The sequence below is a fragment of the Pinus tabuliformis genome, chromosome 3_1, assembly GCF_031772625.1.
Source record: "Pinus tabuliformis cultivar Carrire ecotype Pingquan chromosome 3_1, CPIR1, whole genome shotgun sequence".
Lineage (NCBI taxonomy): Eukaryota > Viridiplantae > Streptophyta > Pinopsida > Pinales > Pinaceae > Pinus > Pinus tabuliformis.
Window position 1 is genome coordinate 739,712,363 of NC_142301.1, and position 14,442 is coordinate 739,726,804.

At 36.5% G+C, this 14,442-nt stretch overlaps 2 pseudogenes across 1 annotated transcript; both read left to right on the plus strand.

The window, feature by feature from the left end:
• The first annotated feature begins 3,816 nt into the window (after window positions 1-3,816).
• Window positions 3,817-8,181, plus strand: LOC149189468 (serine/threonine-protein kinase STY13 pseudogene; annotated as a pseudogene). Its single transcript, XR_016255900.1, has 2 exons — window positions 3,817-5,027; window positions 6,086-8,181. The product of XR_016255900.1 is annotated as a serine/threonine-protein kinase STY13 pseudogene (transcript).
• On the plus strand, window positions 5,022-8,181 carry LOC149189469 (3-ketoacyl-CoA synthase 4 pseudogene; annotated as a pseudogene).
• Window positions 8,182-14,442: the final 6,261 nt, after the last annotated feature.

The window sequence follows — 14,442 nt, forward strand, 5'->3', positions numbered from 1 at the left end:
TGTCTACTTGTTTTTTCCCTTTTCCCATTTGATTTCCCTTTTGAGATTGTGGTGGAATTGGATTGGGGGGGTGGGAGGATGGGACGACTCGGGAATAAAGTAGTATATGGGGTCCAGCTGGATTTCAGAGCTTCAATCAGGGAGGGATGATCAAGCCAAGGAGGGTTAAGTTTGAAAGCCGTGGGAGGCTTGAAGGGATAGAGGTATAAACTTAGGAGAATACGGTAGTGATTAGAGTCCCCCACAACTACGGATATTTGACAAAATATTATGCCCACGTCAAGTAGAGCCTTTGAAATAAAGAACAGATCCAACATTTTTTCTTTTCGATTCAATCTAGGCCCAGACCTATTGTTTGACCAAGTGGACAGAATCTTTGTGGGGAGATGTCACAAAATCCCAATTCCTCAGTTAGTTCTGAAAATAAATTTGAGAGGGGGTCAATCATGGCTAAGGATCCCCATATTTCTATAGTTCCCCGGGTGAAGTTTAAATCCCCTTCCAAGATAACCCTTCTAGAATCCACAAGGAGAAGACTAGAGAAATTAGAACAGTAATCCTACCAGTCTGTAAAGGTTCCATACACATTGGTACAAAGGAGGTATTTATCCATTTCTCTCGAGAAAAATGTCAATGGTGAGCCTTAATTTGAAGGACCAAGACGAGATCATTCAAATCACTCGTGTCCCAACCATAAAAAATGCCCCCTAATCTCTGACACGTTTAGGGCAAGAAAATCTCAGAAGCAAAGAATCAATTTGAGAGTCAAATTTTCTTTAGTTCAATCCACCATAGTATCATATAATCATAGGACATGAGGGGAGTGGAGGTGTACCAAACATTTGATAGCTAGTTTTTTGGAGGGGTTGGGTAATCCCCTGTAGTTTAAAGATATAAAGTTCATTTAGGACCTTGTGTAGGACTAGATTCTTTAAGAGCTCGAATAGTAAATTTTTGTTTCCTAGATTTGATTTCCATGTGAGCTTGGTTCTGAGCGATTGGGAGGGAGGATCTCTAGCCTCTACTTGAGGATTTGCAAGGCACCCCTGGGGAGGAGCCCAAGCCCCTTGGTTCATGAAGAAAGGATTTTGGGGAACCAGAGGAAAGAAAGGAAGGAGGTGCACAAGAGAATGTAGGTTGTATCTAGGGGAGAAAACATGAGGGTCAGGAAGGGGTGTCAAACCTAAGGGTGTTAGGAGGGAAATATAAGTGATAGGGTTAGAAGAGGGGAAGGAGGGGGAGAAATAGTAGTGGAGAACAGAGGCGAGGAAACTAGTAAAACTAGGTTTTAGAGTTGCATTAGGGGGGATACTCTAGAGGAAATAGGAGAGAGACTATGAATTTAAAGGATTCAAAAATAGATCAAAATTTGAGAAGATAGGGGCTTGTGAAATTGGTATTATACTTTTGGAGGGTTGGCTCTTCATGGGGGGAGAAGTTTGAAGCCAAAGTTTGCACCAACAGTTGTAGAAGGAATGGTCAATCTTGGGGAGGTTTCTAGCAGTGACACACCCTTCTCAATCCAAAGTACACGTGACAACTTTTCTTGATTTTGGGTGGGCTGATCTTAATTTTGCGATGAGGGAGGAGGGGAGACTACAAATAGGGCATCCTTTCTAATCCATCTCCTAGATGACTTCTCAATTATGCATTCTTTACTTAAATGCCCATGGGTGTCACAATGTCGACACTTATACAAGACCCCCTTATAATCCATACTTCGTTAATGCTTTAAAGTTCCTGAGCTGATGGACATAGAAGCAATAAGCCCTTTGTAGAGGTTCAGACCCACCAAAATCTTAGCCATGCCCATGTATCTTATTTTCTGGAAAGAGTAATCAGCTTCATTGAAAAACCAAGAGTATTCCCAATTTCCTTAAGTCTTCTAGCCAAAAGATTAGGGTTAGTCCATGAAGCCAAACCCAAATGTGCATTAACACTTGTTTTTCTAATTTAACATCAAAATCAATTGTATAGGATTTCAAGTAGAGAACTCGAGATCCCCAAAACTTTCTACCATCTAGGAGTTTCTGAGCATCCTCCTCTTTTTTGGTTAGCCACCCCATCCAACCCTTAGATAAAATTAAGCATTCTAGAGAGTAACTAAGCATTGGCAGAAATGTTTGTTTCGTCCACCTTTGCTGAAAAACCATAGACATTCTTCTGCTAGAAAAATGTTGAACGTCCGCTTCCTTTTCCATGTTAAGGATCTCATTTAATTCTATGTCCTCGCCTAGAACCAAAGGATCCTCAACCTTTATTTTTATGCATTTTTTCTTCGGTTTAGGTGGGTCATCGACAAGTGGAGGTGAGAGAAACATATGCCTATAGTTTTGACCGCCTCCTCTTAGTATATTTGGAGTGAGAAAGCTACTAAGAAAACCAGTGGATGGGTTGAAGGGTTGATGACATAAATGAAAGTCCAGCAAAGGAGGGTTCCAAAATGTTAGCCAGGGGGAAGATTCAGAAGCGTTTAGTGGCGAGTGCAGAGAGGGATAAGCTTGTTGACAAGAAAGATTCAAGAAAGGGAAAAAGTGAGCAGTACCACAATCCAGAGGAGGGGAAGAAGTTTGAGAGGAGCTCGTCATGATTGTTGGAGATGGTGTGGCAGGGGAGGAAAATACCTCTTGCTGCTCCCCTTGTCCTTCCCTTGTAGAGACCAACGATGCTTGTTTCTCTGATAGGCCAGATAACTTGAAGTGTGTGCTAGCCTCCAAGTTCCATCCCAAGTTGTAAAGTCAGAGGCAGGGATGTTAATATGTCTCCTCAAGGGGGTCTTTTGAGAAGTCCACCTCGTCCTCAAGCATTGTACAGAAAGGTGTAAAGAATGGAGAGTGTGACCAGGAAGAAAAAGGGGAGCTTAAGGCCCTTCAGCCCTACAACTAGGGATAATGCATGTTTGGGCCTTCAAAGTTGAAATCTTCAGGGCCTCTCTTCTGTAATTACACCGAAGGTGTTCCCTCTATGATCCCTCTATGAAGTTAGCTGGGCAAACACTGCTCATCCTAGCCAATCCCATCCCTCCATTTTCGTCTTCCTCCAACCAATTATTTTTCAACATGTGGCAACAATCCATTCATTTTTTTGTTATGGTACTGGGGACAAAGGAGGGCGATCTGCAGCGTAGCGCTTCAAGTCCTCCATTCTCTGTTACTTGGAACCGCCTCTGTCACCGCCCCCAGCCTCCCAATTCCCGTCTGCAGAAAATCAATCCTTCGCCCTTGGAAGCCCTCAACCCGGTGACGTTCCACAAAGCCGAAGCAACAAGAGGAGGAGAGACGGTCCCAGTTGGTCATGGTCGTCGTCTTCCATCCTTGTGGAGCAAGTATTTCCAATGTGAAAGCCTCAATCATTATCTTTGGGCAATTTTTGTGGCGAACTCTCATTTGGGTTCCTGGATCCACTACTTTTAACGATACCCACACAGAGAACCGTGGGTTTTCTTAATCCTAGGAGCTCAACAACGCCAGGTTTGATTAAAGATAGCCGATAGTTTTTGGATTAGACATGCCTATGTATTGCAGAACTAGACATTGTCTATGCTTGTTTCAATTTATCTGCAAATAAATCTTGTGGGTATAGTGTAGCTCTTTGCATTTTGATGGTGGTAAAATGTGTTTTTTAAGGTTGGGTTTAATAGATTGACGGACCGTAAACTACAAATGATCATGTTGGGGGTGGGGGTAAACAAATTATCTGAGAATTGATAGAAGGAGAACATTATAGAACAATGGAATATGATTTCACTGAGGGGTTTTGTCATAGGCTTGGAGAAGGGCATGTTTGTGGAGAGTGTGGGAAGCTTGCAGACTAGTAATGGACAACAATGTTGGCTCTGTGTCCATGTCCATTATGGACAGAAATGGACAACAATGTTGGCTCAAACAATTCAAGAATAACGATATTAATGTATCCTGATTTGAGAACCAGGACAAGAACCCATGGCAGATCCGTAGCCCATAGTGTGGCCCATAACAACATAGTTGCTCATACCCTTGGAGAATATGTCCCTCCACATGCACTTATGGATGACAGGTGCGCTACTAATGGTCTTGAGGAATATGATGAGTGGACCATTGACTTAAGAAAACTCAAAACAGTCCTCCTTTTGCACAAGGGGCATTTGGTAAACTTTATTAAGGTACCTACAATTGCGAGGATGTTGTAGTGAAGATCCTTGAGAGGTCGGAGGATAATACAAAGAAAGCCCAAATCTTGGAGCAACAATTCACACAAGAATTCAAGATGATAGCCACTCTGAGGCATCAAAATGTGGTGAGATTCATAGGGGTTTGTAAGAAACCTATGGTTTGGTGTATTGTTACAAAGTATACCAAGGGGGGTTCTGTGAGGTAGTCTCTGGCAAAGAGACAAAACCGCCCAGTGCCTTTAAAATTAGCAGTGAAGCAGGCGTTGGATGTGGCAAGGGGCATGGAGTATCTGCAGAGTCTTGGGTTTATTCATAGGGATCTGAAGTTTGATAATTTGCTCATAGCTACAGACAAGTCTGTCAAGATTGCGGATTTTGGGGTTGCTAGAATTGAAGTGCAAACGGAGGGCATGACTCCAGAAACTGGGACATACTGCTGGATGGTGTTGTAAGCTAGATCTTGTCCTGATTTGCTATCCAGTTTTTTTCTTCTTTTCCCCTTTTTATCATGTTGATCTTTTCTAGAGTTTATGTTTATGGTGACTTGCTTTCTTTTTTAAAGTACTATGCTTCTTATGTAATTTCCTTACTCAGACTCTTGACTCTGCAATTTGATTCTTCAATTCAAATCCTTGATCGCTATGATATATATGGCTGTTTTCTAGGATTCAATGACTGAATTGAGGTGTTGTTGTTTTGAGCTGCCACAACGTTCATGCAAGAAAGAAAGATTTGCAGAGGTGGAGTCGTCAAAATTGGCCATTCTGGTTGCATGATTTTGACGGAAAATCAGTGGACATTGGTAGCCATAGAGTTTATTTGGGATCACTTTTGTCTTCTTACAGGCATCACTTAGCCTCAAACTTTTTGGCCCAAGGTAGGAATCCTCTGTTTTGTTTTTAACAGATTTTTTTCAGTCCTCTTAAATCTTAGATTTATAGCTTAGTTTTTAATTTTATACCTGAGACTCTCTTGGTCCCCATTTGTTTTTCTCTAGACCCGGGTTGATTGAACCCTAATACCAAAATGGGTCAAACTGACCACCCATCAAGCCAAACCAACCATCACGACTCTAATGTAGTGGCTGTCTAGATCAGTCCATCACGTATACTTCCTGATTTCCTCCAAAGTGTCAATCTGAAATATGTCAAACTCGGCTATCATTATCTTATAACCCATCTCCTGACTTTGCTCTTGATCCCTCTCATGGTGGGTATGCTTCTTGAAGTGGGACGGATGAACCCGGAAGATATTTGGCAGCTCTGGATCCATTTACAGTTCAATCTCGTGAGTGTTCTTGTCTGTTTGGCCATTCTTGTTTTTGGGTGCACAGTCTATATGATGTCTCGCCCTCGACCTGTGTCTCCTGTGGATTACTCCTGCTACAAGCCCCCTGAAAGCCTCAAAGTGAGCTTCCAATGCTTTATGGAACACTCTGAGCTTTCGAGATATTTTCAAGATTCATCCTTGGAATTCCGGGCAAAGATACTAGAACGATCGGGTTTAGGAGACAACACTTATCTTCCTGCTGTAGTGCATTATATTCCCCCTCGGCCCTCCATGGCCATAGCACGAGAAGAGGCCGAGCAGGTCATGTTTGGTGCCCTAGACAATCTTTTTAAGAAAACAGGGTTGAAACCCAAGGATATTGGGATTCTTGTGGTGAACTGCAGTCTATTCAATCCAGCTCCTTCACACTCTGCTATGATTGTGAATAGGTATAAGTTGAGAGGGAACATTCAAAGCTTCTATTTAGGTGGAATGGGTTGTAGTGCAGGAGTTGTTGCCATTGATCTTGCCAAGGATTTGTTACAAATTCATAGAAGCACATATGCAATAGTTGTGAGCATAGAAAACATTACTTAGAATTGGTATTTTGGCAACAAAAAGTCAATGTTGATACCAATTGCTTGTTTCGTGTTGGGGGATCTACAGTTCTTTCAAATAAGCGCTCTGACCGCCAGCGTGCAAAGTACAAGCTTGTCCATGTTGCGAAAACTCATAAAGGAGCAGATGATAAAGAATTCAACTATGTTTATCAAGAGCAAGATGAAGCTGGCAAGCTTGGTGTGTCATTATCCAAAGAACTTATGGCCATAGCATGAGGAGCATTGAAGACTAATATCACAACTCTGGGACCTCTTGTTCTTCCCATCAACGAGCAATTACTTTTCTTTGCCACCCTTGTTGGAAGAAAGGTCTTCAGTATGAAGATCAAACCCCATATTCCAGATTTTAAGCTTGCATTTGAGCATTTCTGTATTCATGCTGGAGGAAGAGCAGTGATTGATGAGCTTAAGAAGAACTTGCATCTCAAGCCAATAATGTAGAGACTTCGAGGATGACTCTGCATCGCTTTGGCAACACTTCCTCAAGCTCAATTTGGTATGAGCTCAGTTACATTGAGGCCAAAGGACGTATGCGAACAGGCAATCAGATTTGGTAGATTGCATTTGGAAGTGGATTCAAGTGCAACAGTGCTGTTTGGAAAGCACTTCAAACAATGAAATCACCCACTGATAGTCCTTGGGCTGATTGCATTGATCAATATCCAGTAAAATTGATGATAGAATGAGCAACCAACAAAATGAGTTGAAAGTCTAATACATGCAGTTCAACCTCAGATCTGCATGTATCTTCTAGATATGTGTGCACTTTGGAGTTCTGCAATATTGGTATTTTTTATTGGTCCCCATTTCATGGTTTCTCACATGGTTTAGCTTTTATTTTTAGTTTTCTGCACTTCCAGACTATTGCATCTTCAAACTGTGTATCCAGCCTTTGAATTTCCAAACTGTGCCACATCCCAAGCTTTAAGAGGAATTTTGCATTTTTATAGCTTTGCTCATGCAGACTTTGTAGGTAGGCTAGTAGTAGCATCAGGAAAGCTCCTTGTCATTTGTATAAAATTCATTTGTGGGAATTGTTTCAATGGGCAATTCATGATATTGCCCCTTCACATTTCTCTCCAGAACTACCATTCTTTTCAACTTTACTGAAATAGCTAGCTGAAAAATTTGCATCGTCAAGGTGCTTGACTGTTGAACAATCATATTTCAAACTAATCATGTTCATGTGTTTTTCATTTACTTCATTGTCAAAGATGATCTAGCGGATTACTTTCTAAAATGCAGTCCTGTTAATGGAGCATGTGCAGTCAACAAATGGGAATGCTTCCTGTTGGCTTTCTGTGTAGTATCTGTTTCTTTCTCAATAACACCTTTCAGTTCAGAGATCTTAGTGTAGGAAAATTGACAATCCGGCTAATGAGGAGGTTTCCTGGTATTTTTCTTTGTAAGATCAATTACCTTTTCAAAATAGTGGTTTGTGAGTAGAAAAGCAACGACAGTAGCTGATTTCATTATTCCCTTTTAAAGCAGCTCTACTGATATATGTATCTGGAAAGCTGGCATCATAAAGGAAGTCCTTGACTTTGAGCGATTACATTTTATGCTTTTTGCTCAATTGTCAAAGGTGACTTGAATTTACGAGTTATCATACTGAAATGCAATCATGTTAATTATATATTGACGGTGAACTGTGTTAGAAAATTTGTTATATTTTGGTATTAGAAGGTCTGTATGTTTTGGTATTGATATAGTATTTTCAGGTTCTCCTCCCTCTCTCCAAATGTGGGAGGGTTAGAAACTTAGTATGGTGCGTTTTTCTTCTACTTTTGAATCTTTTACGCTGTAGTTTGATTCCTTAATAAAAGTAGCATTGGCCTTTCACTTGGTAACATACTCTGCTTGTTATCTTAATGAGGAGATGTATAACGATATGTTATTTTGGTTCTGCCATATAGGATGTAGCCAATGCTGGAGGTCAGATTATTTGCTTAAATAACAGTTTGTTGCTCTATACTTGAACTTTCACTCTACTATGTGGTTCACGGTTTCCAGATATTGGTGACTCGCTACATCCATGGAATATAGTTCCAGGTAGAGCCACCTGGGATCACTTCCTGCTGACTCAAACACAAAATCTGACCCCGAGAGTGTTAGAGAGAAATTGAACCCGAGACTTTTCAATGGCAGAGATGCTTAACCACAGGGATTTGACCAGTTGAGCTAATCCTCCAGAGACCTCTCAATGACAGAGATGCTTAACCACAGGGATTCGACCAGCTGAGCTAATCCTCGGAGCAGATACTTAAACTTTCACTCATTTTAGTAAGATGCTCATTTCTCAAAGGTTTTCCTCGATGAATTCATTTTTTCCATTTGTTTTTGCCTTTTAATAGTGACCTTTTCACAACAATGTGAGATAATGACAGCCAGGTGTTTTTGAAAGGGCTATTGAATGCCACGTTGTTCAACTGAAGCATATTTTGAGGAAATCGAGTTCTGATTAATCATTTTGATGTAATTTAATCACGTTGTTAAACTCTTTTTTGTTTATTATGTTACTTGTATTTCCTATAAATCAAGAAAATTTCACAATCATTGTAAATCTTCATATAAATAAAGAACACTTGTAACATATATTGAATACAAGTCCATTTAGCATGTCTCTATTGGTTACGTCAAGTTCCTACCTCAGCGATGAAAGACCATTGTGAAAGTGTATAAGAGAAAGAACCCAGAGAATGATCAAAGATGAACGTTCATGTTGGTTGTATATTTCTTCACCTCCATGCCTTGGCTAAATAGAGATGCGATTACTGCAATGGTGAAACATGCCATGCCATGGTTTATGACTACTTGTGTTCAAGAGCGTATGTACTATTCTGAAGAAGAAAAGCTAAAATCGAGATAGGTATGCTCTCCAATAATAATGTACTTGCCCTCAGAGGCAAAACCCTAGAGGAAACCTTTATATTGAGTTTAGCTAGGTTGGAATACCTCCACATGGTAGGTGGTTGGTCCTATGCAAACATGATTCCATGAGAATGCAAATATGAAGTCAGGGTCACATGAGTGCAAATTCTGGCCATATAGAAGGCCAATTGCTCCAGCCTTCATCTACAATGATCAATTTAATCGTTTCCAGAATATTTTTGTGATTAAATATAGCCAAGGCATAGCCATTAGCTGATCATTTATTTCTTTATGACCTTTCTGCAACTCAATTTTAGGAGTCGATATATTCCACTGAGAGGACCTTACATATAATTCAGAGTTTTGGCAGGAGTTGTTTTTGTAACCAGATGCATGGTACTTATAAATTTGGGACTCCATTAAACCCAATTTTGTTTCTTAGAGGTACTTTTTTCTTCAAAGTAAAAAACTTATATTTGATATTTCAATGAGAAACTGAAATATACATGTCTATGTACCTATGTCATTTAGCTGTTCAATAGGTCTCGGCCTCAATATTGCTATGTACGGTTTGAATGCCACTATACAATTGTTAGTACCATTTCTTTTATTTTTTTGAAAAATTGTTAATGATCTTATGTTTGCAATAACTATCCTCCTTACATGTAAAACTCTCTATCTTGGAACTTGTGTACTCATTTTAAAATACATGAGAACATAATTTGGTATCGAATTAACTTGGATACTCTTTTTAAAATATATGAGAACATAATTTGGTATTGAATTTATTAACTGCCCTCCTCACCATATGGTTAGAGAGGTAAATGCATGAGCAGTTCTGAGTTAACTATTTTGTTTCTAAAGAACCATGTTATGAAAATAAAAGCTGTCTCTATTATTTATTTATTTTGGAAGTTGCTTAAAGAAATACGCTTAAAAGTTGAGGGTTGCACCACATAGCACAATCTTTTTTTTGACTTGGATCTATTTCTTTGACTTTTGACTCACATCTATTTTGTGGGTAATTTATTTGTCACAATTATTTGAATGATATTAATTTGAATAATGCACATCTTTGTATTGTTTTATTTTTTTTATTAAATTTGGTAAGAATTAGGTGCTTTATAAATGCTTTTTCTTTTTTAAATAATATTTATTTATGCAGGAAATTTTTTAGAATTAATATTTGTAGTAAAACATATTTTCACATTAACATTAAAAAGTTATAAAAAAATAAACAAGTCTAAATGGTTTTCATGAATAAGTAATGAAAGTCAAAGTACATATTATGTGCATTTTAGTTTGACTAAATATGTGAAATGATGAAAAATATGCTAGAGTTCTAATAAAATAACCGTTTTAAGCTTGCAAGCTTATGTATAAATCTTAATTGTTAGATTGTGAAGTTTCTCTTCTCGCAATTGCTAAAAGCTTCTTTTGCTACTATAAATAAGAAGCTTCTTTTGCTATAATAAATAAGAATGATGTATAGTCCATTTTTCAAGTAATAAAGAAACTTGGTTCATTTTTTCAATTTTCTCTCTTAGTAGAAATGTTGAAATGTTGATTATGCAGTGTAATCCTTGGGTGCCTTTTTCTACACCTACATGGTATTAGAGCAAAACTACATGCCCCTTCTATTCCTAGAGTGTATCTTTTCACTGGATTTAAGACCTCTCTGGTTAATATCTTGTATCTTTTCACCTTTAGGGAAATTGCTAGTTTGTAGTAGTTGTTATGCAAAAGCTTTGTTTAAATTTTTTTTTCTCTATTTTAGTAGGGAAGACATTTAAAAATATAAAGGAATTTACATTTTTCAAAATTGGTTTAAGCATTTTATCCTTTTTTTTTATATTAGTATTATTTAGAAAATTTAAAGTCAAAAATAGACCTTCTAGCAAATAAACTAAATAATAATAAATCAATACAGTAGAATAGCCATATAAATTAAATGGTTGGCAAATGTAGATAGACATTAATTCATGATAATCATCAAATCACTTATCTTATGACATATTTCACATCGCCAAAATTTAAAAAAAAATCATAAAAATTAACTAATTGATAACTCTATTTTAAATTATTATTATTATTTAAAAAAATAATTAAAATATGAATTAAATGTATACACATCTTAAAAAATATGTAATAATATTCTCAACTATGGATATTCATCCCCACTTTACCATGTAAAGCCTTAACTTGTAAATACCTTTTGTTACAATACCATGACTTATCAATACCACATGCCCATTATGACACATATTGATATAATATTTTATTTAATTAAATAATTGAGATAAACTAATTAAAAAAGAATAACTAACTAAGAGATAAATTTTAATGTTTGATTTATGAATATTCTAGCATATTCCATGGAGGTTAAATCTTTACCATCCACCTAATAATTACTAATAATTAAATTACAATTTTGGAAGGCCTATTATGAAATAAACACGACTAACAATGGAATAGAATATACATTTAATAAAATTATCATTACACTATATTATATACTATTATAATTTAGATACAATTAAGGTTAATTTTTTGTAAATACATGTTGTTAGATGCAAGTGGAAATGAACTTAAAAAATCCTTTTAAATTAACCTCCTTGGGAGATAGGTACAAATGGACATGAAAAATAGAAAATTCGAAAAACCATTTTGATCCTTTGAATACTTTAATTTAACTTTTAAGGATAATATGGTTTTTAATGTTGTAAACAATGTTTTTTTAGAAGAATTTAAATCGTATGATTTTTTTGTCACAATGGGGTTTGAGTGAGGAAGCTAAAAGGAATTTTGATGAATGCTATAATTAAGAAAATGGATTTGATATTCAAATACTTGGCGGTTTGTACTTCCTTTTGAAGCTTCGTGTACCCTCTATATATACATAATGTAAATGAGTGCAAAACTTGTAAAGTTCCAACAATCTCATCTTTAATACTTGCATACTTTCTCTCTTATGTTCCTTAGTGTATGAGTATTCACTTGTCGATATTGTGCCCATATCATTTTGTATCATAATGGAGTGATGTCGCTTCAAGGTTTCACATCATTTGGCAGTGTAAGGGTTTCAATCTTTTGCCCTGATTATATCTCACACTATTCTACTTGTAAGGGTCTTCACATTTTATCCTTACTAGATTTCACACCATTTAGCTCTATATAATCAAGGACCTACATCTAGCCTACATAGAGGTTCTCCATATTTTACCTTATGCTAAATCCACCCTCATTAACAAGATTTTGATTTTTATACTCACATCAATTGGTTGTAAAAATTGGAGCGCTCTTTGATGTTATATATTTTTACTAGTAAGGTTGTCTACAATGAAATTGATGCCATTAGATGTAAAATTTTGTTTCCAAATTAAGGTTATAATACTAATTATGTGAAACACTTTGTGAGTTATACCCTTGATAAATCAAACTCCAGCGTATGTCAAAGCTCCATTTTGTGATATGATTTTCTTTGTAACTAGGAGCTAGGTTAAATTATTACAAGGATCATCAAGGGTAGGGTAGGCATACCATTCCAAGTTAGGATCATAATAGTAGTCTTGAACATTATTGTATAAGTTACAAATGTTATAAAGTTATGGCATAAAAGCCCTCACAAAAGGTGAATATCCATTCATCAATGGTTACAAGAGGTGGGGCATGAGAGGAATCAACTCATGACTCAACCGATTATAGTTCTATGGAGCTAATGAACTAGATGATGTAGGAGATGAAAGGAATCTTCCAATGAGTTCTCTTACAAAGTCATCCTCAAGCAAACCCAATATCACTATTTTTTTTCTAGTTGGAAACCAAGGTACAAATTCTTGAGTTCAATAAAAACTTCAATGGTGTGAAGTTTAACTCCTAGTTGTGCATTCTTGAGGCATACCTTAAGACTAGTTATGAGTTTACTGATGCATTAAAGATCCAAATCGTTAACGCCCATATGGAAAAAATTGTTCTAGGTATATTGGTGGTGAAATCACCAAAATTTGCTCATTATTGAAGTAGGCTAGATCACTCAATGGACTAATTTCAAATATGTGGTGTAGGCAGGATTCTATCCTCTTAGGGATCAAGTGAATCTATGGGCAAAATGGCATCTACTTAGAAATTCCAAGCCAATCAATCCAACAATACATTGAGTTGTTCAGTAAGCATATCAACAATTTATTGGAAATTTTAGATATAGAAGAGGTATTCATGATCAAGCTTCTTTTCAAATTACTTCTTAGTATTTAAAATGAAAGTAGTACTTATGAAGTGGATTCTTTGGACAAACCATATAAAAGATATATTGCTATTAAAACCAAGCTTGGATCTAAGTTAGTGAAAATGAGTTACAACAAGACTAGCACCTTTTTCTCACACCCTTCAATCTCTAAGAATTATCCAACCCTAATGGACAATAGCGAGGTTTGGGGGTAAGTTGTGAGGGCATATGGATATGGGTGTAGGTGCAATTACAAGTACCACACTTTGAAATAGTGGATGAGATTACATTAGGAAAACACATATGAACATTTTACATATGCAAGTTTAAATAAATAAAATAACATAATTGAAATTTATGTGAATAAAAAATGTTTCATATTCATTTTTACATCAGATGTATCGTTTATATTGTTGAAATTTCAACTTTATAGTAAAACATTTACCATTAACCAATTGACAATTTGATATTCATTTTCCTATAATTTCCATGCAACATTAAACAATCATGCATGATTATAACCATATCATATTTAATCATTTTCATTAATGACTCTTGAGTGCCTTTGGCTAGCATTGTCCTCTCCCTATATTTCTGCCTCAAATAGAAAGAATTTGATGAAACCATTATGGATAAAATTAAAAGAATATTTTACCAAGAATAAAGATAATTGAAAATGAAATTTCAACTCTAAATATTGTTTTTAAAATGCTCAGAAAATATCCTTATAATGAAATATTTGAACACCAAAGGTAATTGTACACTTCACTCTTTAGTTGTCCACAATTTTGATACAATAAACATGAAATTGAAATCCCAATATTTCTTCTTCTTCATTGCTCAATCATTTCTCCCTTCAGTATGTAAATGAAATGGTGCACTGAAGCATGTTTTTGTGATTTTGAGTTCATGAGATTGTTTAAGAAGTGATGGGTTAGTGTTTTGGAGGAGGGGCCCACATTTTTATTTATTTATTTTATTTTTCTCTTTGATTTTTTTCTAGTTCAAAAGTTTCCGTAGGGAACTTGAATTTAGGATTCGATACCCACACTGTGGTGCAACCCTATTTTTGCAGGTGAGAAGTACCCCATTGAACTCAAGTGGTGTGGGCACTCTATGGCTCATTAGGGTATGTCCCTACACTCAAACCAAGTATGACATTTGCAAATCAATCTTTGATTAATCCGTGCAAGAGGTGGGTTAATTAACTTTAACAACTTAGTTTTCAAGAATTACTTTTCATATTCTACTAATGCAGAGAATCATACCTATCATAAGATTTATGGGCATTCAACTAGTCAATGTTG